The 26,807-nt window shown below is 40.0% G+C and overlaps 1 pseudogene; it reads right to left on the minus strand.

Annotated features, from left to right (window-relative positions):
- Positions 1–4,097: 4,097 nt before the first annotated feature.
- LOC150053605 (bifunctional arginine demethylase and lysyl-hydroxylase JMJD6-like) lies at positions 4,098–9,842 on the minus strand (annotated as a pseudogene).
- Positions 9,843–26,807: the final 16,965 nt, after the last annotated feature.

Consider the following 26,807-nt stretch of genomic DNA (forward strand, 5'->3'; position numbering starts at 1 on the left):
GGATGTGTATCCCCTTATACTTTGAAAGAAAACCAACCTAAAATGTTTTTGAGTTACCATCAAAATTAAACATTGGCATAGATAAATCATGGTTATGTGGTAAGTTGGCAATATGAAGTATGAGTCAATATGGGGATAATTCTAGATGAAAGATATTTAATGAAGGGGATTAGGGAAAACCAAAATTGTTGAAAGATCAGGAAGAATGGATATTGAGGGCCCACCATTGGTCTTTAGAGTTCAAGATTAGCCTTCAACCCCCAATAGCTGGGGGGATAGATTCCTGACATGATCCCAGTCAGGGAGCTGTTGCCACCTCCACTATTGTGTTCCCACAGCTGTCTCAGACCCTCAGTTTATAATTTTGAGTGGCCAAACAGTGTGCAAAAACAGCAAAACTGGCATGTTTCTAGAAGTACAGGAACAGTTGTTTGTTTGTTTCAGGAACAGTTTTAAAAGAGCAAGAGCGTCTGAGCAGGATCTAATGAAAGTAAACTCAGGGTGTTGAAAAGACCTGTATCTCAAGCTGAGTCGCCCCTGGGGTTAGATCTGCTTCCAAGCTCATGGGGTTCTGAAAGCATTCACTTTCCTGCGGGCTGTCACAGGCCTTTGTTTCTTGCTGATTGTTATCCAAAAATCACCTCAACTGTTTGCCAGGTTCTACTCACTGAAGATGCCTGCTTGCTTCTTCAAAGACAACAAAAAAGAGAACATATGTTTGTAAGATGGATATTACAGTCACATACAGCAAAATGCATATACTCCCATCATCTTGATTAGAAGCAAGGCACAAGTCCCACCTATGCCACAGGGCAGAGGAAGATTATGAAGAAAGTAGATTTCACATCGATAAAACCAATGTGACATATCAACAGCAGAGGTATAAACTTAAATGCTTCTTCTTGCAGCCAATCTAATATTTTTGGTGCACTGTGGAATAATCAATGCTGCAAAATGGCTAAGAATGTAGACTTGTCATAAATTTCTGGGTTGAATTATGATTCTCTCTAAAATCTGCACCAGTAACATTATATGTCCTACACCATAAACTTCCTGGCAAAAGATCATCTCCTAGTGAAGTGTCTTTAATCATTATTGCTCTGGGCCAAGTAATTTCCAATGTTTTATAAGACCTTATCTTACTTGCTCCTTATGAAATAGTCTTATGAAGTATCTATCTTTAGCTTTTGTATTTACAAGAATTCAGCCTCAGGAATTCAGTTTTATAAGTTCACATATCTTAGCAACATTGGTCAGTGACAAAGTTATTAGGTTAAGTTGCCTCCTCTTTTTCCTCTTATTTTTTGAGAATGGCCATAGTTACTTTTGCTCACCATATTAAAACAGATAACTCCTTAAGTTTATGTGCAACTTTATGTCGACCAAATGCTTGCCTTCTCACTTGAAACGTCCAATAAAATGGAGACTATTACTTGTGCTCTAGAACAAAGGAAAAAAAGCTGGATATGTGGAATTCATAAAGTATGTTAGGGACTGTGGCATCTGTATATGAACACAGGAATGAATACAAGGACCAAGATATACCTAATATTCGTGAGGCAACTGTGCACCAAATGTAAATGTATATAAATATGCATGAGAATTATGAGTCACTATATACATTCGATACACTTGAGCAATCAATGTCCATAAGGCCTTGTTATAATCATAAATAGATGACATAGTTCTGGTTCCATGTCCTCGATACAGGAAACACAAATGAAACTCATAGCTACCCAGCAGGCAGGTAAACTGGCAAACTACAGATGTTGCCAGCTGCAGTCATCTCAATTACTCCCAAATACAGCAAGCATGTGTTCTTGGCCTGGGTGCTTTTATTTATGGGCCCCTTCCCTTTGTATGTCAATTTTGGCTTCAAAACTAAACTATTATTGGGAAGGGCTAACCTGGAGGACAGAACAGCACTAAGATAATATGGATTTTCTCCTTCACCACGTCCTATCTCAGAGTGCTAATATATCCAGATCTTTCTACTGCTTGCTTTTCTTTTCACTAATTTTAGAATCCTTGTAACTGAACGTTTTAATGTAGTTAGTGAGCCTTTCTGTTCTATGACTTCTTCTAGGAAATACCAGATTGCACATCAGTAACTTTGGAGACTGCCATTAGCAATAGAATAATGAAAGGAAATAGGTTAGAACTTAATCTTCTCACACATGTTCAAATTTAGAAATATAAATTGTACGTGACTTATTCAAGGTCATATAACTTTATAAGTGGATTCACTGGAAATGTCTCCTACACTAAGCCTAGTTCTTTTTTTTTTGGTCTAAACAAGATTTGCATGTCAAATCATATCAGAAAGCATTATAAAAGCTTATTGGGATCTGAGACATGTTGCAAAGAAAAATCCAAGGTTGTTCTGAGTCGTCTGGCAGAACAAATCACCCCTCTGGCAAGGATTAGTTTTGATGGAACCATTTTCCCTTGGCATGCCCAGCCTGGGCCCAGCTTTGTTTCGAATGACAGTCACCCTTCATCTGCTTCTCATAAATTCCACAAACACAGGTTCCTGTGGACAAGGTCTCAATCAACAGATACATTGAGTCTCTCCTGCTGTTGGGAATTAAGGGCAGAAATGGAGGCTGCTAGAGTTGGAAAGGATTCAGTAGTCTTCATATTCTCCCCAGTGCCAGAGTCCCTGCCAGACAATATCAGCATTGGAGATTTGGCCAGTGTGTTTGCTCTGGCTCTCTTAGCTGTTGACTTTTGGATCAACTCTAGGTTGGCTTGGGTATGAATGTTGCTTTCCCTAAATTAATATTTAACTTGAATAAGCTCTTTTTGGTCTCCCTTCCATTCTTCTCCTCTCTTCCTTTTAAACCATATACAAATAAATGCTGCTGGTCAGAAAGGCTTCTCAGGCTGTGACCAAGGTCTTTTGTGAGAGAGAAAGCTTTCCAGTCAGAGCAGGGCTGAGACTTCACTCCATCTGTGTCAATTCACCTGCTCTTCTGGGTAACACTGAAATGGGAATGCTGGGTCTGACCGGCGTCATGTTGGCCTCGTGGTGTGCAGGGAATTGAGTTTAACTGGTGCCATCTTGTCTTCGTGGTGGAGAAAGGCCAAGTCTCACCTCCTAGATGATAGGCAGGCCTGAATTCCTAGAGGCAGGGGTGGGGACTTGGATGATAGCTTATGTACCATTCCCGTGCCTTGAACTTGAGAGACTCTCAGGTTTTCTATGACCCTGCCCCCTGACTCTGACACTGTTTAGGCCCAGACCAGCTCAGGCACCATCACTACATACCTTATGTTTTACCTTACAATGATGTGAGTCTTCTCAGAATAGGAAGTGACTATGCCTTAAGGGACTCTTGAAAGTAACTGTTAGAAATCATTAGGCCTCTCAAATCTTTTTTCCATTGGCTTTGCATTTCTCTTTCAACCTATCTTTGTTATTTCTTTCAACTGTCACCAAATAACTAGAGTAGGGAAGCATCAGAGCAATTGTAGCTCATAGCCATGAACTTGAACTATACAATCCTAGTTTTTTAATATTACTTTCCTTTTAAGAGTGCATGTGTATTTGTATGTGCAGATACTCTCTCTCTGTCTCACACACACACACACACACACACACACACACACACACACACAGACAGACAAATTCTGGAAGAAGAAACAAAAAATCTACAAACAATTACAACTCTATTATCTAATTTCTTATAATCATCTTTCATTTCCCACTTTTAACTTTTTTATTCCATTTTGAACAGTAATAAAAATCTATGGGGGCCAGGAGTTTGGCCTAGTAGTAGAGTGTTTGCCTATCATGCATTGACCAGGGCTCAATCCCTCGGTACCACATACATGGGGGAAAAAAACAAAATGAAAGCGGTGCTATGGCTGAAGTGGTGGAGCTTTAGCCTTGAGAAAGCCTAAGGACAGTGCTCAGGCCCTGAGTTCAAGTCCCGGGACTGGGAAAAAAATTCTTTGAGAAGGCTTTTATTTTTATCAAACAATAACATGGATTCACTTTGATTAACTCGGTAAAGGGTCTCCATGGCACCACTCACACGATCTTGCCTTTAGGACAGAGAACAAACCATGGCAGCAGATGCTGTGAGGGCTTCTCACTCCAAGATCCTCCTCTTCCTCAGGCTCTCCGCTGCCTTCCCCTGTGTGCTGGGCTGCCCTCCCTGGGTCCTGCCCCTCTGGGTGCGTCCTCCTCCACCAGCTGCTGGGTGTGGTCGCCTGGAGGAGCTGCGCTCTTTGCTCACGCAGTCATCCTGTGAGGTGGGGTCTAGTTCCCCACCACATTGCCCGTCCTCCTCTTCTTCCTATGGTGCATCGTCCCAACGCCTTCAGATCCAGTCTCACACTCTGAGTCTGAGTCGGAGGAGCTGGAGCTGGAGCTGGAGCTGGAGCTGGAGCTGGAGCTCGGAGGCAATCCCCGTGGATTCCTGGAGGTTGACTGCATCTGCCAGGACTGCCAGCTCAGGGTGCTCCTGTGTCAGGATTCTATACCACTTCCTTCATAACTGTGGTCTCCCTCTTACAGTCTTGTGCCACACAACAGGGAAGTTGGTACTGCTGGCACAGTTCTGGATAATGGCAATGGTAGTGTCGAGATCGAGGACAACATGCCACCAGCCCCTTGGCACAAAGACAGTCTCTCCTGGTTTTGGTAAGATTTCCAGGAGTTTACATTGAGATGGCCAGATTGGAAGCTGGGTCCGGGGGTAAATAACATGAAACCAGGCGACCGCTTCATCTTGTGGGTTCTGCCTTCCTCTCGAGGAGTGCTACTGGAAACAGGCGCCAGCACTTGTGGCCCTGAACCAAGGCCTTCCAGGCACTGGTTCCCAGAGGGTCAATGTGAATTCCGGTTCCCGAACATCGTGGCCCCAAACCAATCCACCTGTAAGGGGGCCTGTGCTTCTCCCCTGCATATTGGAAAAGGTCATTGGTGTAAAACTTGGGCACTGTGTAGTCTTTAAAAAGAAAAGAAAAGAAAGAAAGCTAAAGAATTTTAATAGAGTTTCCTAATGTCAGTGGGAAGTTACTATCATCCATATATTCATTTTATAGGAAGTTCAGAGAGACTACTGAATGCAAAGGTACTTAGCTGCTAAGTGACAAGACTGAAAGGTAGATAGGTATTTTCGAGGACAAAGTCAATGCACTTTCCACTGTTGTAGTTGCTCTCTGTAAATGACTACGCATGTCCCCCGTTTTAAGCAACCATTACTCCATTGTTCTATGAACCAGAGGGTGCAAAGATGAAAACACCATCCATCATTAGGAACTCAACTCACAATCCAGAATACAGTTCTCAGCCCCAACTGCTGATTAGATTTACTGGTCACACTGTAAAAGATGTCTTCTTTCTGGCCCTCACCTTGGATGATCTCTAAAAACTATGCTGAGTATCCAAGAAGCTTCCAAGATCTACAGAGGAGAGGCCACATCCATAATTTCACAAATGTCATGGGACAATGTATGCTCAATTATGACAGCTCAACACTGATTTCTAATCATTTCCGGCTTGTATTTCATAAATGTTTCACATGCAGATCTTATGACATGGGTGTCATTAGAACTTAAGACCATAAGCAACTTGAGATTATCTGCAACGAATGCTTATTGCAAATATAGTTAGGGAAGACAAGGTAGCAAGGAGAATTCTGGAAATGAGACTTTAAAGACTTGGCCCAAAACCCTAGCTCAGGCTATAAGAAACTGTGGTTTGGAACAGGCTGGTTTCATCTCTCAGTCTTAGTTTTTCCCTGGGTGAGATGAAAGGATTTAATTTAAATGCTGCCTTAAAGTTCCACTGGTTCATGTTCCTTTGATTCTGTATGTCACGCAAGCATATTTTGCTTTTAAATGTATAAATGGCTTTGGAAAGCAGGTAGCTCAAAACAGATTATGAATGTAAACTCTATACCCAAAGGTAGTGCTCACAAACAATAATTGTTGCTTTTTTCTACTTTTGACTGGAGCCTCTGCTGGTCTCTTGGACTCATGAGCAACCATAGGCAGAAGGGCTTGGTGGAGATTGAAATGCTCGTGCTGATCTTATTTTCAAATGGCAGTTGGTGCTGGCTTTTGACTGCAGAGCCTTGATCTGCATGGATCTCCCATCATCTCTCAGGAAAGTGCACTGGGCTTCTTCATCTTCTGGTGGTCTCAACAGTCTAAAATAATAAGAGCAAAAACTAGACACTGAAGGACAGCCTCCAGCACTGCCACCATGCCACTTCAGCCATTCCTCTTGGCAAAGCAAAATCAATGGAGCACCAAAAAATTCAAGAACATAAGAGTGGTAAACTCCAGGTCTCCATGAAGCCACTGCTGGCATGTTACAGGGAGTTGGTATGAGCTTTGAGGGTAGACATTTTTTATCATGCTCCTCTATGTTATTTTTTTCTCTGGAGGTAACTTGTCATGATCTAGTGGCAAAGAGCACGGTGTTTGGAGTCACTTAGATTTCAAATACTAGCACTGATACTTGCTACCCCTGTTACCTTTGAGCAAGGCACTTAAATCATCCATAAGTGATAAGTGGCTGTCATAATTCAGTGGGATTGTATCTGCAAAGCCCTATTGTACATCCTGACTGCGTCCTCAAAGTTATCTGGTCCTACAATGGATTTTTCTTCTCTTGAAGAGATGAAGAAACTATTTCATCCCTCAAGCATAAGCATCAGCCTTTATCAACATCTTTCCCAACATCACTGGCCAGTTCAATGAATCGAGAACTCTGAAGGCTAAGAGTCAGAATATGGAGTCTCCTCACCCTGTGTTGTAAATCTTTATATAAATACACAAAGTCAAACCTCAGGATTTTGGAAGCAGACTAGCATCATCATTTAGAGGAAGCTGGAACATTTAATTGAGCCTCAGTTGTGTCCTCTGTAGAATGAGACGGTATTATTTACTCATTAGGGATGTTCCCCGTACACGAATGTCCTCCCTGTTGTAAAAGATAGCCTGAGTAATATCCTATCCTTCTTTGACAGGTCCATTTATGTCTTTGACATTCTGGAATTTGAAAAGACAAAAGCATGGAAGACATTTTGCTAACTACCTTTGGAACATTGCATGAGGTATAATGTCTGGAATAGCACTATCCATCTAGCCTTCTTCTTCCTTGAGGGACAACCTAAGGAGAGCCATTCACATGCTAGGGATGCATGGGGAAAGGCAGAAAGACTTCTGCACCTTTGAGGGCAAAGGAAACAAGCAATCCTTTTACTCTCCTCACCTCCATGCTTCTGGTTAATAGACATGTTTTACCCTCATCCCTAAATCTCTTTCTATTGGGTGTTCTGTTTTAAAACCCAAAACACTCCAATTAGAGTGTTTTTCTGTACTTCATGTATTAACAAAATTTATGATCTAAAAGCTAATAAATCCTGTAAGAAGAAATGAAGGTTAAAGTGTTTTTTTGCCACCCTGGAGTCCAAGGGTCATTCTTGGAAAGCCAAACTACCACAAATGTGTGTGTGTGTGTGTGTGTGTGTGTGTGTGTGTGTGTGTGTGTACCAGTCCTGGGGTTTGAACTCAGGGTCTGGGCATTGTCCTTGAATGCTTTTACTCAATCCTTGTGGTCTATTGCTTGAGAGACAGCTCCATTTCTGGTGGTTACCTGGAGGTAAATATCTCATGGACTTCCCTACCTGGGGTGTCTCTGAACCATGATCCATAGATCTCAGCCTCCTGAGTAGCTAGAATTATAGGCATGAATCACTGGTGCCTGGCGATAGATGTTTAAAGAAATACTTTCAGATATAGCAAGAATGGGTAGAGGATGGTGGGCTCAAAGGGCTGTGAGACATGACAGGGACAAATAAGCATGCTCATTCACAGATCCAATACATTCTCCACCCCCACTTCAAAGGAAAAATGAACATACATCACTAGGATGGCAGCTCAAAGTAGGCATTGCATTCAGTTACATAAATGAGAGTTATATGTAGATTATTTGAGTCCATTCTATATGCCCAAGTTACCACCCTTCATGTGAATACAAAACCAAAGCCATAGACAATACCCACCCTTCATGTGAATACAAAACCAAAGCCATAGACAATACCAAATCATTACCCTATAGTAAATCAGGGCTGGCTGTATAAGCCATGCAGTAATTAGTGCTCAGAGTGAGAAAAGAAATGTCTGGGCTGCAGGCTCTAGTGATTCCACCATGTGCCAAGAAGAGAAGGGCAGTGCTGAATCCACCATTCTATGCTGCTGCTGTTGTCACTGTGGTTGTCTTGATGCCCATGGCTTGTGTTAGCCTGGACCATAGTGATATGAAATCAGCCCTGACCATCATCCTGAAAGAAAACTTAGTCCTATTGTGTCAACTTTCTAGCTGTTAATCAGGAAAGGGAAATAGGGCTCTTCTAATCAAATGTTTTTGTGTGTGGAATATCAGAATGAAGCAAGAATGTAGGGAAGGTTTAGACTCATGCTACCAAATCGCTTCTTACCTATCATTTCTCTCCCTTCATGAAGTGCAAGGGGTTATTTGCAAGGAAATTCCTGACTTCCAGTTCTTATCCTAGGGCAGATAAGAAGTAGAGACATAGTTGGATATAAGTCAAGTTTAACTCTAAATTCCCTGCTGATGAGTTTCAAAACTCTCACTAACAGTCAGGCTGTACTCCTGGACTGAGCACCAAGAATTATCCCAGGAGTTTTAAAAAAAAAAAGTGGCTGGACGCTGGTGGCTGATGTATGTAGCCCTAGGTACTCAGGAGGCTGAGATCTGAGGATTGCAGTTCAACGTCAGCCCAGGCAGAAAAGTCTATGCGTTTCTTTTTTTTTGCCAGTCCTGGGCTTGAGCTCAGGGCCTGAGCACTGTCCTTGGACTTTCTCAAGGCTAGAGCTCTACCACTTGAGCCTCAGCACCACTTCTGGCTTTTTTCTATATGTGGTACCGAGGATTTAAACCCGGGTCTTCATGCATGTTAGGCAAACACTTTACCCACTAGGCCAAACTCCTGGCCCTATGCGTTTCTTATCTCTAATAAATTACAAAAAAATTTAAAAAGCTGCCTCAAGTGGTAGGGTGCTAACCTTGAACAAAAGAAGTTCAGGGATAATGCCCAAGTCCTGAGGTCAAGTCCCAGGACTAGCAAAAAAAAAATTGTTTTAAATAAAAATTTAAAAAAAGCAACTCCAGTGGGATGCCCTTATTATGTCTGACTCCAATTGAATTTTATGTATCTGATTCAGAGCTAGAGCAGAACCACATGATTCAGAACTCACAGAGGCACAAATAAGCCTGTCTAGCCCTTCTTCCTCTGTACCCCCAAAACCTGACCTCATGTCCCATCTGAAAGAAAAGAGAAAAAAAGATGAGGGATATTCAGAAGAGGTTTATTAATACATTAAGGCAATTGATGCTCCCATAACTTAAAGAAAACCTATGGAAAGGCTGACAGAGGAGAAAGAACCCCAAGAAGGCCTGGAGAAAAGCCCTAAGAGATTCTACTTTCTGTGTGCATATCTGATGGAGAGCAGGAAGCAGGAAGCAATTCCCTCCACTCAGCCTTAGGGTGCCAACTTGATGATACAACAGGAAGATATCTCATCCAACCACTTTATAGAGCAGTAAAATGTAAAATCCTCTTCCAAAAGCCTTGAAATCACTCAAATACATACACAAAGAGTCCATGGGTCAGACTCTTAATCACTTTTCCCAAGGATCCCTGGTTTTCCTACCAAAGGTTATGTCAGAAATTCTGTCCCTACCCAATCTCCAGGCTCACAAGGGCAGAGGTTGACGATAGTCTCGGAGGCTGGCGTTCTTCTTGCTGAGCGTTTTCAATCAGGACAGTTCTGGGGAATGTTTCCAGCGTCCACATGCAAACAGGGAGAAGGCCAATGGCATGTTTCCCAGTCCTCATTCAAGAAGCAATTGTATTTATTTTGAGATTGCAGGCAAGGTTCATCTTGTAAAATAATCCCATGGCTACTCTTCATCCTCTGAACTTCAGCATCTCTACCCTGCTACCATGCTCCAGCAGACTTTGAGGGAGAAGTGAGGTGATGAAGATTAAAGTGGGCATGGAGCATACAAGTTTCAGGTCTATGACTAACACAATGGATTACTTTTCCAAAGACTGGGAGTAGGAGATAACCTCTGTGAGCTTATAGAAGCTATGCTTACCTTGAAAAGTTCAATCAAGTGAAACTCAGACCCTCCAAATTTGGGCCTGGAAGAAGAATCTTTAGAAAGAAAATTAGTACAAGAAATTCTTTCCCTGTTCCTCTGGGTTCTGACAAAGACCTTCCTTCCTGGATTTCCTCAAATATCTTCCTTCTTTTTGAAAATGCATTCTTTTTTTTTCTTTTTTAAATTATTAAGTAGTTGTACAAAGGGATTCCAATTCAAGATGTCAGATTGTGAGTACAATATCCCATGCTGTTCACAATGACATTGGTGAGACTTTCATGTAAAAATAATCAACCATTATCTTAATCCTTTTATAACTAGATGAATGAATTATACCAGGGCTCTCCTTATGCAAGACATTCTATTTTGACTAGCACTTTGTAGGATATTGGGTCAAAACACTTTGGTAAGTGTTTGGAGCTTGATGCTTATCTTAATTCTTGATCCTTAGACCAAGTCTCTACACAAGCCTTTCCAATAAGGATAATACATTTGAATTTAAAGTTCTAGTATAATTTTAGAAAGATGCCTTGGGTTGCATGAAGAAGAAGCAATTTAAAAGTGAACTTTGAATGACTGCTATAACTTCATCCTCTAACTTCCCTACAAAATCTTTAATAAAGTCTGCAATGTTTATTGGTACTTTTGTAAAGGTGAATTCTTTTAGGCATTTGTGAATTCTTTCAGGCATTGGCTTTCTTATCTGACTGAGTCATTCTTGGTACAGCCCTAGAAGAAAACAACATCCATAGTGGGTTCTGAGACAGTCAGTCCTCAGGACACAAGTGTGGGTGGGGGCCAGTGGGCAGAGATCTCCCAGGCTGATAAATTACACATTAAGCTGAGCTTCATAGCATTGTGTAGATTCAAAAGGCTGTAGTGGGTCTCAGAGCTATCACAGAACAAATTAGCATTGCAACTCTCTAGGAATCCATTGTCTAAAGACTGGACTCCCATAGCCTTGATAGCTAAGAATGAATTTTTTAAAACAACGTAATGTGAAGAGAATAAACAGGAAATGAACGAGTATAAATCATTTAAGTAATAATACCTCAAAGTACTATGGATGATAGTGTGTGCTGACACAGGAAGCTCTTTAGAGTGTGACCTTCCCAACTCTTTGTTATCTTTCTGCTCAGCAGATTTACTACTTATAGGCAACCTAAACGACTGCTCTGTCACCAACCACCCCTCCCTCTCAGATAGACTTTGCTCTGTGACTCACTGGAGCAGTGCTTTCCAAAACATTTTATGCAAATATTCACTTATAAAATTGCAAAGCTGAATGTTAACAAGAAAAGGAGGCAGCAGGCTGGGTTAGAATGCCAATTCTGCCTCATACTAGCTAGATGACAGGACAGTTTCCTGAATCTCTTAGTATCAATTGCCCTACCCATCAATTACGGCTGTCTTGTAAACAAGAGAAGAATGTATATAAAATACCTGGTCCATAATAGATACATTATAAATGAGTGGTCACTGTTCACTGATAAGCTGGTGACCTACAAGATTTTATTTTCTTCTTTTCTTTCTTTCTTTCTTTCTTTCTTTCTTTTTCTCTTTTTCTTTCTTTTATTCTCTTTTTTTCTGTGTTCGGGCTTAAATTCAGCCTGGGAACTGTCCTTTAGCTTTTTCCCTCAAGTCTGGTGATTTATCACTTAAGTCACTGGAGCTCAGTTGTTTCTGCTTTTCCTGAGTCCTAATCCATGTTATCCCTCTTGCTTACATCTCTTTCTTAGAAGACCAGGGTTACTGATTTCTGATGCCTTCCCATTAATAACCTGCTGATTGTTCTGAGCCTTTTCTTCACCCTAGAATTTATGGGATACTTTCTCCCCTTAACTCTTTTCTCAGAAACTTGACTCCTTTCTGGTACCTATTATTTAAGCACCTTCTTTTTCAGCTCTCCCAAATGCAACATCTTGGTTTATAAACAAGCTCCAGTGTTCCCTGTGCAAATGCATACCAAAATGGATTTTTCAAAAAATCAACACTTTCTCTGTAATTGCTGTTTCTTCCTGTTTACCTCTTAGCTTTGATAGTTCCAAATTATATGCATCATCTATAAGCGTGGAAGGAAAGGTAGAAGCTGCATATAAGCAAAGGAAATAAACACAACCTCTCAGAAATAACTTTGTTGTCATCTTAAAGTATATTTTCCAGATGTTTATTCTTGCATAAATTTAAGAAACTTTAAAAAATAAAGATAAGATGTTCTGTATTGTGCTCTATAACTTTTCTTACTTTACAGTCAGTTTTTTTGTTGGTGTTGTTGTTTTAGCATTTTTTTCACTGGGTTCACCCAGATAATAAAGTATAATCTCCAACTCAAGATTCGTAATTTAATCACATCTACAAAATCCCTCTTGCAATATAATATAATACATTCACAGATTCCATTGATTAAGTTGAAGGTAACTTTGGGGAAATGGTACTATTTTTTAAAATTTATTGTAATGCTGTTGTACAGAGGAGTTACTGTTACATAAGGCAATGAATACGCATCTTTTTGTTGTTGTTCATTGTGGGTTTGGACTACGTGGGCGCTGTTCCCGAGCTTTTCAGCTCAAGGCTACCACCCTACCCCTTGAGCCACAGAGCCACTTCTGATTTTCTAATGGTTAATTGAAGATAAGAGTTTCATTGTCTTTAGTGCCCAGGCTGGCTTTGAACCTTGATCCTCAGATCTCAGCTTCCTGAGTAGCTAGGATTATAGATGTGAGCCACCACATCCGGCTAATGACTACATATCTTGAACATTGTTATCCCCTCCCTTGTTTTTTTCCCACTTTCCTATCTGCTCCTTTGCCACCTCCCCTTTCTCCAGGGCTCTCCTCCATGCCATGTTGTAAAGTTCATTTCCAACATAGTGTCTTGTGAGTGTTGCTATTACATTGGTTCACCCTTTGTCCTTTGTCTCACCGTTTTCTTATTCCCTTTCCCTTCTTCAAATCAAATAAATATATATGTATATGTATATATATGACACAGGGTACAAAAACCAAAAGCAATGACAAATAGGAACTACAGAAGTGGAAGGGAACAGAGTGATGAGATTCCAGACAGAATCTGGAGAGATTCTAGAGAATCTGGAGACAGTGGAGTCTGCAGCCACCATGCTTAAAAATACACATCTATACTATTCTTTTAAGGGGTGTGTGCGTGTGTGTGTGTGTGTGTGTGTGTGTGTGTGTGTGTGTGCTGGTCCCCAAGCTTTTGTGCTCTAGGCCAGTGCTCCACTGCTGGAACCATACTTCCATTTCCAGCTTTTTGGTGGTGAATGGAGATAAGAGCCACTGAGTGCCCCAGTTGACTTTGAACCTCAATCCTCAGATCTCAGCCTCCTGAGTTGCTAGGATTATAGATGTGGGCCACTGACACCCACCTCTTTGCGTATGATAGATCATTGAAAGAATGAATGATCCATACAGGATCAATCTCACTCTTTGGGGAGGGAGCTGATATAGATGCTGAGACTATGACATATTCTCTTTCATTGGGCGGGTTTCTCTGTGAACTTTACATACCTTGGAGTTACTGCAGCCATCATTCTTACCAACTGAGAGATCTTGCCTAAAAATGAAGATTTCTCAAAGGAGAGGTGAGGAGGACAGAGGAGAAAAGAAGAAAAAGAAGGGCCGGGAGATTGGCCTAGTGGTTAAAGTGCTTGCCTAGCATGCACGAAGACCCGGGTTCGATTCCTCGGTACCACATACATAGAAAAAAGCCAGAAGTGGTGCTGAGGCTCAAGTGGTAGAGTTCTAGCCTTGAGAAAGTCCAAGGACAGTGCTCAGGCCCTGAGCTCAAGCCCAGGACTGGCCAAAAAAAAAAGAAAAAAAAAGAAAAAGAAGAGGAGAGAAGGAGCAGAGAGACTGTAGGAGGAAAAGAGGCAGCTGTTAAGCTCTTCTTTCCTAAGACCAACGAATATTTCCTAATCACATATCAATAATTCTTTTTTTAAATGTTTTTTATTGTCAGGATAATGTATAGAGGGATTGCAGTTATATTTATCAGGTAGTAGGTGCACTACTTCTCACACATTGATACCGCTTCTCATGGTTTTGTCCCCATTTCCCTTCCCCCAGCCCCTCCAAATCATCTTCTTTTCCCGTTTCCCTTCCCTATTTCAAGTAAACATATATACAATACATCAGGTAAGATGTATTGTATATAAGATTAACTATAAGGGGAAAAAAGAGAAGAGAAATAACATAGTACATTAAGAACAACAATCATACAAGCTAAAACCTTTGTTTCCATATCCTAGAGATCCTTTCATTTAGTCTCATCCTATATGACCTCATGTACCCAGGTTTTGGGCTATTCTAATCCTCTGCTAGGAGAGTTCTAGATGTGTAACAATTATTACAAATGAGGGAAACCATTGAGCCTATGTTCCTTTGGGTCTGGCTTACTTCAATTAATGTGATTGTTTTCTAAGTGTTTCTATTTCCTTATGGATGGAACAATGTCATTCTTTCCAATGGCATCATAGAATTCCATTGCGTATAAATACCACATCTTCTTAATCCAGTCATCTACTGATGGGCATCTGGGTTGGTTCCATATCTTTGCTATGGTAAACAGTGTTGCAATAAACATAGTTGTGCTAGTGGATTTAGTATGTTCTTGTTTCTGGACATTTGGGTAAATGCCAAAGAGTGGGATTGCTGGGTCACAGGGGAACTGTGTTTAGTCTTTTGATGAACCGCTATAAATGCTTTCCAGAGTGGTTGAACGAGTTTACACTCCCACCAACATTGTAGTAGTGATCCCTCCTGGCCACATCCCTTCCAGCATCTGTTGTTATTAGATTTCTTGATCCTGGCCATTCTAACTGGAATAAGGTGGAATCTCAGAATTGTTTTGATTTGCATTTCTTTTATGGCCAGAGATGTCAAGCATTTCTTCATGTGTCTATAGGCCATTCTTATTTCCTCTTCAGAGAAGTCTCTCTTTAAGTCTTTAACCCACCTTTTAATGGGATGGTTGTTTCTTTGAAGATTTGTTTTGGAGAGATTCAATTTTTTAGTTGTAGATATATTATAGATATGAGGCCGTTGTCTGTTGTATGGCTAGTGAAGATCTTCTCCCATTCTGTGGGCTTTCTATTTAATTTGCTATGTCCTTTGCTATACAGAAGCTCTGCAGTTTAATGCAGTCCCATTTGTCCAAAATTTATTTAATTTGTTGTTTCTGGATCTTTATTAAGAAAGTTTCTTCCTGTGCCAAGAAACCCTAATATATCGCCTCTTCCTTCTTGTAAAGTTTTCAGGGTGTCTGCTTTTACCTCAAGGTCTTTGATCCATTTGGAATTAATTCTGGTGTAGGATGACATAGAAGGACCCAACTTTAGACCTATCAATCATTCTTTTCTCCACATTCATCCTCATCAGCCTGTTTTGCTACCTCGATGGTTTTGTTAGACTTCAATGATTTCTTTCTCCTAACTCTTCTTACCTCCAGTTTTCAACTTTCATGGCAGTACTCTTACAGGACTAAGAATACTGTATTAAGACAGACCTTTTGAAAACATTGTCATTTTTTTCTCCTTATTTTCTTAGAGTGGTTGTTTTTCCTACTATAATCTCTTACAGTATACTGCCTGTATTCACATTTAAAATTTTGAACTTGTCATAAATTTGGGTATTATCCAGTACTTTTTTGTTTTATTTACTTCTACTTTTTTTAATTTCCCTTAAGTTGTTGTACAAAGGTCAAACAACATGTTAGTTTGTGAATACAGTGTATACACCTTGATCAAAGTTGACTATTTTTTTTTCCAGTCCTGGGGCTTGAACTCAGGGCCTGGGCACTATCCTTGATCTTTTTATTGGCTAGCACTCTACCACTTTAGCCAGAGCTATACAGCTTTTTCTGTATATATGTTTCCAGGGAATCGAACCTAGGGCTTTGTGTATACTAGACAGACATTCTACCACTAGGCTATCCTCCCAGCCCCTTGATCCATGTTGAGACAGTGTTTCTGAAACCTTAACCAAATTTGATAGGAGACTATGTAAACAAGTAGCAATTTCCCAGAGCTTTGCCACATTGGAGGGGCACAAACGGTGTTGACTGTGGTAAAGGGCCACGCACTGGGTGGGTATTGCTGTGACTGTGGCTTCTTCACTGGGAGGGAACAATTCAGGTGAATCCTGGGTATTCCAATGAGACCCAGAAGCTTTGTGAATCCCCTGGAGTTGTATGTAAATACAATATTTGAATACCAAAATTGTGTTATTGTATAGTTTTCTTTCTGAAAGCAAACAAATCCATACTTTCATCAAATTCCTAAAACAACTTAAGGTTTTAAAAGATCAAAGGTCACTTCTTTTTTTTAAATTTTTTATTGTAATTAATAAAAGGGTTACATGATATTTGCCAGATAGAAGGTGCATTAATTCACATACATTGATACCCTTTCACATGTCTTGGTACCCATTTACCCTCCCCCCCACCCCCCTCCCACCCATCTTGGTTTTCCCCCCTTCCCTATCAAATTTCAAATAACCAAATACAAATAAATTCAATATATCAGATAACAAAGTGAGATACTGTAACAATATGAGATACCCCAGGGACAGCAAAGGAGATGAGAGATAACATAGTACATTAAGGACAACAATCATTCGTTATATGGCTTTTGTTTCAATATCCTGGAGGTCCTTTCAATTAGCTTCACATTATATGTCCTTATGTATCAAGATTTTGCTCTATTGCAGATCTCTGCTAGTAGAGCCCAAGGTTTCTACTGATTATGACGAATGAGGGAAACCATTGAGCCTAAGTTCCTCAAAGGTCACTTCTGAGGCTGGCATGGTGGCTCAGTCTCAGGAGACTGAGATCTGAGGATCAAGGTTCAAAGCCAGCCCAGGCTCTAAAGACCCTGAGACTTTTATCTCTACTTAACCACTAGAAAGCAGAAGTAGTACTGTGGCTCAAGGTGTAGGGTGGTAGCCTTGAGCTGGAGAACTCAGGGACAATGCCCAGGCCCGGAGTTCAAGCCCCATGATGGACAAAAAAACTTAATCCACTTCTATGGACAGTCCCTAAGGTATGTTTCCCCCCACTGGTCATAAGAAGTTCATGTTTAGATAAGGAGCTCAGAGAGCCCCAGCCACCCTCACACAAGAACAGGCAGATCCTGAGAGACCCTGCCGGGAGTGCTTTAAGGTGCCTTTGTACTGCAATCTGGGCCCATCAAGCAAGACCTAACTGAGTGGGATCCAACTCCAGTGAGCTGAGATTAGGGATGGCTGCGCCTGGTTTGCAGTTCATTCTTCAGCCCAGTGTCCTCCACAGTCTCCTGTTACTTCTGCCTCCACATCTCTCAAAACGATTGCTGCACCAGAGACTCTTCTTTAGCTGGACCACAACACAAAGAAATTTGTGACATCTGGGAAACAGTGCTCAAACCAGCTATCACACTTCATCTCAATGTTTACTGTCTGCTCAGTGTGCTTGCTGCAGGCCTCCAGCCTTATCTTAGGGACCATCAATGTGTTGCATCCCTTGCCTTCCCTTCCTCCAAGTTTAATGGGAAATATTTCCTGTCAGCATTTCTTCCATCCTCTCTAGTGACTGTAATTCAGTGGATTTCATTTTTAAAAGATGAATGTTTTGCACTCCAGGATCACAGTGGAGGTCAATGGAATGAGAAGCTGGAGCTCTATTCTATCCTCCTGAGACCTCCCACGAGCCAGCCGAGAAATGATTTCCATTTATCCCATGGTCATAGTTCCATTCAGTGCCTAGACAAGCTACTTCAGATGCTTTCCAAATGCATAATTTGTTGTGACCAATCTAATATCTTATTAAATTTTTCATATGTCTCCTGTTACCCATGAAAATTTCTAACCAATGCTTTCCAAATAGTATTCACCCCTTCACGGAGCATCCATTGTTTAGAACTTCTCCTCCTCTCTGTATGATTGCATGCTGTGTGTCTGCACACATACAAATAAAGGCCTGTGTGTATCTCACTAATCTTGTAGGCTGGTTGTTCTTTCTTTCGAGAGGATCAGGCTTAGAGGATTTTAGCCAACAACCCGAATAAACTAGATTCATACCCATAAGATCTAGTATGGAATTCAACCCTTCTGAAACCAGTATCATAATCCATAGAAGACCCACTTCTGTCCTGGAGAAACTAGGAGATCAATCTGGGTTGTTTGTAGTTGATCATTAATAATACTTTTCTGTGACAGAAATAGAAAACTATGACACAGAAAAATAATGTAGCATATGACTTTCCAGTTAAATCAACCTGTGTGACATTTCCCAGCTCACTTGCATTCTTTTTCCAGTCTTTTGAGAGCATCATCCTTAGGCAGATACCACCAGGGCCTTATTCAAATCTACCAAGATCTTTCATGAAGTCTTTCTGGGTCTTTCTAATAGGTTCAATCAGCCTTGAGACTCCAGAAGACAATAATATACCCCTTAGCTCTTAAGCCTTTGAATTCTGATGGAGCCACGCTTTACCTGTCATCTTCCTACTTCATAAAGAGCTGTGCGGTACACATCTGTATGCAGTTGCTGGGAAAGGAAAGGAAAATAAGCACTCATTGAAGTTTTCTCTGTCAGGTACTGGGCACATGAATTACTTTATTTAAACTCTTATCCTATGGGGTAGATAAACTTGAGGGTTTTTTTTGTTTTTGTTTTTGTTTTTTAAATAGGTGTCTTCATGAAAGAGATTTACCCAACGTCCAGCAATCTCCAATAGGGAAAGCTACAATTTGATCCCTGGTGAAATCAAGTCTTCTTGATACTACATTTGTTGTTCTTTCCAGTGTATTATGGTGTTTCCCATAAATACCACTATTCCTTCATCGCTTTGGTCAGTATATGGCGTTCATATAGCTCTTTAGAGAGCAGCTTATGCTCTCAGAAACCCTTTGAGAAAGGTTTTATTATCCTAATTTTAAAGTTCACACTGTCCCTCAGGGACACAATTAGGATCTGAGCTCAGGATTTCTGACTGTGAAAACACTTAAGTGTTCTTTCCACCACACCTTAGCTACTTCCAATCAACGCTGGCAAATTAAATGTTGTATAACATTGGTCTTACGTGCTCTCCCTCACTCTTTTCTAAAATTACAAATCCATATTTCCAGCATCTCTGAGTCAGATTGGAATCATTTTTCAGCCTTGATTATACACACCACACCTTTCCATTTTGGGTCACATGCAAATTACATCGATGCCATGTTGACAGATCACACACCCAGATAGGGAAAGAAACACAAGATCCTGACACCAGTGCCAACGCAGATAGGTCAATTCCAATTGCCTTTTGGTTTAGGATAATCCAATTTCCTTCACCAGTATGATTTTTTAAACTTGTAGTAAAATATACATAACATAAAATTAGCCATTCTGAAATGTGCCCATCAGTGGTGTAGTATTAAATGTTCTCATGGTTGTGCAAGATCAACACTACTGTGTATTTTCAGAGTACTATTTCCCCCTAATCAGAGACCCCATACACATAAATAACCACTATTTCCCTTTATCCCATACCTAACAACCATTGCCTTTCTGTTCCTGAATTTGAGTCTAGGTATTTCACATTGTCTTTTTGTGACTAGCTTACTTTCATTTAACTTCAAGGTTCGTCCCTGCTTTTTTAGCATTTATCAGAAGTTCCTTCTTTTATAAGATGAACGTAAAGCCTTGTATTCGTTTGTTACATTTGTTATCTGCTTTCCTGTAAGTGGATACTTGGGCAGTTTCTACCCTTCATGCGTGCGTGTGTGTGTGTGTGTGTGTGTGTGTGTGTGTGTGTGTGTGCGTGTGTATTAGTACTGGGGCTCAAACTGTCCCTTAATTTTCTTATTTGAGGCACTCTACCACTTGAGCCACAGCTCCACTTCCAGAATTTTGCTGGAATATAATTGGATATAAGAGTCTCATGGACTTTCCTGCCATGCATGACTTTGAACCATGATCCTCAAATTCCAGCCTCCTGAGTAGACAGGATTAGACATAAGCTGCTAGTGCTCAGAAACTTTTGCCTTTAGACTGTTGTGAATAATGTTGTTAACATTGGTATACAAATGCCTCTTTGAGCCTGTGATTTCTCTGCTTTTGGATAAATTCTCTTAAGTAGAATTTCTTGATCACATACTAAGCCTATGTTTAATATTTTCTTTTATAGGAATTCCCATACTGTCTTCAGTAGTAGTTATACTATTTTACATAACTCACAAGGGTTCAGATTTACCAGCAGATGTTTTTTTTTTTTGTTTTCTGATAATAGTCATCCTGATAGGTAAATTGTGGTTTTGATTTGTATCTCTACTGACTAGTGATATTGCTCCTCTTTTCATGTACATTCTAGGCATTTGCATACCTCTTTAGATAAAAGTCTATTCAGACAAGTCCACATTTTACTCAGGTTATTTTATGTTGTTCTTACTGTAAATGTCATTTTAAATAAATATTTATTTGTTTTCTCTTCTTCTGTACCAGTACTAAGGCTTGAACTCAGGGCCTAGGCATTGTCCCTTAGCTTTTTCACTCAAGGCTGGTGCTTTACCATATGAACAAAAGCTCTACTGCCAGCTTTTTTGGTGGATAATTGGAGCTAAGAATCTTACAAACTTTCCTTTACCAACTGACTTTGAGCTGTAATCCTTGGATCTCAGTCTCCTACGTAGCTAGGATTACAGATGTGAGCTACTAGAACTTACTTTTAAACATCAAAACTAACACACCAATTGATTTAAAAAAAAAACTCAAAATTACATTTAATATTATCATCCAGAATACCAGAGGAAGTGATTTTTAAATTAAATGTTCTTAGAATTAGCTTTAGGATTATATATCCAATACTATGAAAATAAACACACTAAATACATAACAATGTTTGCTTTACTTATTTAGGAACTGGTATCTTGAAAGCAATTTCTTTTGTTTGTTTGTTTGTTTGTTTGTGGGTCATGGGGCTTGAACTAGACCTGGGCATTGTCCCTGAGCTCTTAACCTCAAGGCTATGTCCTACCCTTGAGCCAAAACCCACTTCCCATTTTCTAGAAGTTAACTGGAGATAAGAGTCTCAGGTTAATTGGAGATCTCAGCCTTCTGAGTAGCTAGAATTACAGGCATGAGCAACTTCAATTGACCAATTTCTTTTGTTCTTATTTGACATATTTTCTTTTCTTTTTAAAACAAAAGTCCTTATTGGATTTTATTTGTTCTGTTGTTTCATAAAGGCATCAGGATTAACCATTTACCTTCATGGTCATTTCAATAATTTTATGGCCACACAAAGCAGAATCGACATCTTTCCTTGAATATAAATCAGTTTCTGAATTTTGTGCTTGAGATATGTCTTTATTTTTCTACATTTCATGCAAGTTAATGCAAATGCCCACGCTAACACCTGAGCACACACGTGTCTCTGTTCACTCTGCACAGTTCTCATTTGCTAAGTGCTTCCCAGCCTGTTTCCCAACATAACGTTTTCATTACCTCCTAATCCATACACAACTGGGCTCTGGGCTTTTGTGGGGAGAAGCAAATGATAATTGGTGCAACCATGTTGTACATTATTTAGACATTATTTCTTCATCTATAGTTTTAGGACTAATGTACTATTTTCCTGTTTGATAGTTCTATATAACAAACATTTTCTCAAAGCCTTTAACCTTGTGGAATTTGACTCAATTCATGATGCTCTGAATTGTATTTTCTCATATTTTTCCTTTTCATAAAGTAAGAGCATATATATATGTATATGTATATATTTGTTGGTGGTGGTCATGGGACTTGAACTCTGAGCCTGGGTGCTGTCCCTGATCTCTTTAGCTCTACAAGCATTATATTTTTATGCTAACTTCTTGGTACTTTTTTAATTTAATTATCTAGAAAGTGAAACACTTGATCAAGATTTATTTGTAGATGTTTCTAATTGCTTATTAACAATAAAATCTATTTAATAAGCCAATTGATACTGATGATCCAGTTTGGTGAATCACAACTTGCTTGTTAAAGTATTCCACAACTGTTATATGCTTAATAATTATATATATCATATGCCAATTATAACTGTAAAACACTGAGTTCTGAATGTTTGCTATGTTCCAGACATTGTACTAAACCTTTAACATAGATTAATTTATTTATTATAACAAACTTGAGATGGCTCATTTTTCTTTAGTCTATAGTCAAGGGCACTAGGATACAAAAATATTAGATATATTGTCCAGGGTCTCACAGACGGAAAGGCACATAGTTGCAGTTTCTACCCAGACTTCTGAGCATGATGTTAGGGAGTGTATTACAGGACATATCAAAGACTATCTAGAAATACAAATAATTTTCAAATAAACAATAGAATGTGTTACTTTACTCAAAAAGCAGATATTAAACATTGATTCTATAGATTCTGCACTGATAGACACTATGGAGAAGAGAATTCATAAACTGGTAATAACCCTTGAAAGAATTTAAATCTCACTAAAGAGACCAGAGATAAAGATTATTCAACCCAAGTAGCAGCAGAATTGATATTTGAATAAAAGATTTTATTCAATAGCTTATCCATGGTACTGCAAGTAAAAAAGAGGGAAATAATTACAGTTTATTTTCCTAAAAGCAACCCAACAATTTGTAGTATAGTATGAGTAAACTAAAAAAGAGAAAAATCCTAGTACTATGACTTCATTAAGTTAATTCAGAAAGTGTTTACTGAGCACTGGCTATGCATCAGTGTTTCACAGCTCAAGATCAAGGTGTAAACAAGTTCATTTCTGATGAGGGCTCTTTTCCTGGTGGAAAAATAAAAAAGCAGATGACTTCCTTTTCACTGTCTTTTCATATAGTCTTTTTCATGTATGCAAGAGAATGAGTGATCAGCACATTAATACTATTAGATCAGAGCCCCACCTTTATTATTTTATTTAACTTTAATTACTTCCTGAGAGCCACTGACTCCAAACTCACCAGCACTGGAGGCCAGAGTACTGATAGGTATTTCTTTATGTGTGTAGGATGTGTGTTTAGGAAACAAATGGTCAGTCCATAGTACTGACAGAGCCAGGATTCAAACCAAGCCTGGACTGGCTTCAAAGCTGATCTTCTTACTTGCTAACCATGTCCTATTGCTTCTGAATCCCTACTGTCTCTGCCTTGAGACTCTAAGTTTTGTTTGTTGCCAAGGCTTGCTTTGCTGTTTCTCTCTTGGCTCACATCCATTGGAGTCAGCAGCCAATGGCACCAAACCTGATTCCAGTCCTCCTTATCTGTGTGACCTGGAGCAGTGACCTAACAGCTGTGTATGTGCTTCAGCTTCTTTATCAATGAAATACAAACAGTATTAGAAGACACCTCCAAGAACTTTTCTGAGATGGTGAGAGAGAGAGAAGGGCAGTATTGGGTCAAGATTACTGAATGCATTGAAGTAAAAACAATTGCAGGACTTAAGTTCTCTCAGATGCTCTCCTGAATTAACAACTGCGTGGATAGGAGTCAAAGCAAGTTGCCTTGAGGCCAGCCAAGTGGTGCATATATCAAGTGGGAAAAGCCCTGACATGGACATGACTAATATTTTTCCTTCTTCCTCCTGTTGAATCATCCTGTCCTTGTTCTGTTTAAAGGAAGGATTTTTATTTTTCATTTTGTTTTGGGTTTGTTTTCTCTTTGTTTTTGTTCAATTGCTATACTAGATGCTGGAAGAATGACCCTAGGGGAACTACCCCCAGTATTCTACTATGCTTCTGAGATGGTTGTCATTCTATCTGCAAGTCCTCAAAATTAGAATTTATCCACTGAGGTCAACAGATACGTAAAGGTGGCCTAAATGATAATAATAATAATAATAATAATAATAATAATAATAATAATAATGGTAACAGTAACAACAATAACACTAGCCAGGGACCATTCTAAGTACTGCATAGACACTAATGTTCTTACTACCCACAGCTGCAAATGTATGGCCTTCCTGGGTGAGTGTTATAATACGATCAGCCTTCTATTAAAAATAATGGTACTATTTGTGTTTAAACTCAGGGCCTTGTATATGCTAGCTAAATGCACTAACACTGAGCCATACCATACAATAGGCCTTCTATATATATAAAGCTTCCATATCCTCAGATTCAGTTACCTGAAGGCCAGTGGCTCATGCCTGTAATCCTAGCTACTCATGAGGCTAAGATCTGCAGATCATGGTTCAAAGCCAGAAAAAGACTCTTAACTCTAATGAACTTCCAAATTATCAGAAGGGGAGCTGTGGCTTGAGTAAAAAAGCTCAGGGAAGCATCTAGGCCCTAAGTTCAAGCTCCAGGACTGGCACACACAAAAAATTTCAATCATCTGTGAATGGGAAATAGTTTTAAAAAAAATTATGACTGTACTAAACACAGAGAGACTTCTTGTCAATATTCTTTCAAAATAGTATAACAGCCATTTACATAGAGCTTACTAAAATACAGGGTGCATACCACATAGGTAACACAATATACTGTATCACTATAAGTAATTAAGCAATGTTTTAAATTCTAGGCAAATAGCAATATATAAGGAACGTGAGCATTTGCAGGTTTTGGTTTCCTGGGGATCTTAGAGCTTAGAGCCAATCCCTTCTTGGCTACTGGGCAGTAAGAATAGTCACTCCCCCACATAGTAAGCAGCCGTACTGGGTTGGAATGGAAGACTTTAGTTTCAGAGTCTATGCTCTGAACCATGGCAGTACAAGTTCTCCTTGTATAGTCCCAAGTATCTAAAGATGGAACCATCTTAGAGTTCAGGAAAAGGAAGAACAGCGGTCCTTGTGGGGATAGAGATGTTAGTAAGAGTCATTTTGGGAATAGTGGCAAAACCTGAAGGTTTGTGGGACCTGAAGTCGCCAGCAAAGAGGTCTGCAATGGGCTCCTGATCATGCTGGGCCTTATTCCGTCTTGGGACACTAATGAGTCTGCATTGGAATCATGAGTCTAATAAATCTTCCAAGATGGTGAGTTCCTTCAGGGCAGAGCTGGTGACTGGGTCAGCTCTCTGGATTTATCAGCTTTCCTTTTATCTGGCAAAACAACTTAAAGGAGGAAGAGTTGGTTTGAGCCATGATTTTTCAGTGGTCACTGCTTCTTGTGGCTGTGGCAAGATAGACATCACAACAGGGAGTGTGTGGTAGAGCAAAACAGCTCTCCACATGGCAGCCAGGAAGCAGAAGGAGAGAAGGAAAGAGGCCAGGACAGAATACCTTTCTTTGTCAGCTGTGGGGCTTAAACTCTGGACCTGAGCTCTTCATCTCAAGGCTAGCACTCTACCATTTGAGTTTCCTGGGGGCTAATTGGAGATAAAAATCTCACCAACTTTCATGCCTGGGCTGGCTTTGAACCGTGAACCTCAGATCTCAACCTCCTGAGTAGTTAGGATTACAGGCCTGAGTCAACAGCATTCGGCCCAAAATATCTTTCATAGGCGCATCACCAGTGACCTTCATCCTTCCTCTAGATTCCACCTCCTAATGTTTCAGCAATCTAATTAATGTTGTGCCAATGCTAAGGCTTGAATACAGGGGCTTGGATTGTCCATAAGCCACAGCTCCACTTCCAGGGTTTTGGTTTTTGTTTTGGGAGTTTTGGGGGGTGGTAAATTGGAGACAAGAGTCTCACGGACTTTCCTGCCTGGGTTGGCTTCAAACTTCAGTCCTCAGATCTTAGCCTCTTGAGTAGCTAGGATTGTGGGTGTGAGCCACTGGCACTCAGAGCACTGGCTGAACACTAGGGTAATCTTCTTAATCTTTTGTATATTTACCCTCAGTATGAAGACCGTCCAAATTTGAGTGTCTGAAATAATTCTTTCTTAGGTTTTTAAACAGAAATGCTGAGTCAGCGAATTTTGTTTTTAAGCAGTATTTTAACAGAATGTTATGTGTAACCCCAAAGATGCATTGTCATAACCAGATCCTCATAAGCTGAGATTTTACAAACCACATGTTACCCAGTGCCTAGAACACAAAACAGAATGCAAGAAAGTCTTTTTAAGATTTTTTTTTCCAGTCCTAGGGCTTGAACTCAGGGTCTAAGCACTGTCCTTGGGCTTTCCTCAAGGCTACTGCTCTACCACTAGAACCACAGCACCACTTCTGGCTTTTTCTGTGTATGTGGTACTGAGGAATCAAACCCAGGGCTTCATGCATGCCAGGCAAGTACTCTACCACCAGGCCATTCCTGGTCCTTAACGTGGGTTTTTTTTCTTAGCATTTTTTTTTTAGAATATAAGAACTTTTGAAGCCGGGCCCAAGTAGCTCATGCCTCTAATCCTAGCCACTCAGGAGGCTGAGATCTGAGAATCACAATTCGAAGTCAGCCTAGGCAGAAACTCTCAATATCAATGGACTTAACTCTCCAATTAAACGGCAGAGACTGTCTAGTTGGATCAAAAGGCAAGAGCCATCGTTCTGCTGTCTTCAAGAGACACATCTTACCCCCCCCCAAAAAATCATCTTTTGAAAGTGAGAGGTTGGATTAAACTCTATCAAGCTAACTGCCCCCATAAACAGGCTGGAGTTGCCATCCTCATACCAGATAAAATAGACTTCAAACTAAAATGAGTAAGAAAAGACAAAGAAGGTTACTACATACTACTAAAGGGATCTTTCCTCCAGGAAGACATAGCGATCCTAAATATTTACACA

Source organism: Megascapheus bottae, chromosome 16 (genome assembly GCF_031878675.1).
Source record: "Megascapheus bottae isolate mThoBot1 chromosome 16, mThoBot2.hap1, whole genome shotgun sequence".
Classification (NCBI taxonomy): domain Eukaryota; kingdom Metazoa; phylum Chordata; class Mammalia; order Rodentia; family Geomyidae; genus Megascapheus; species Megascapheus bottae.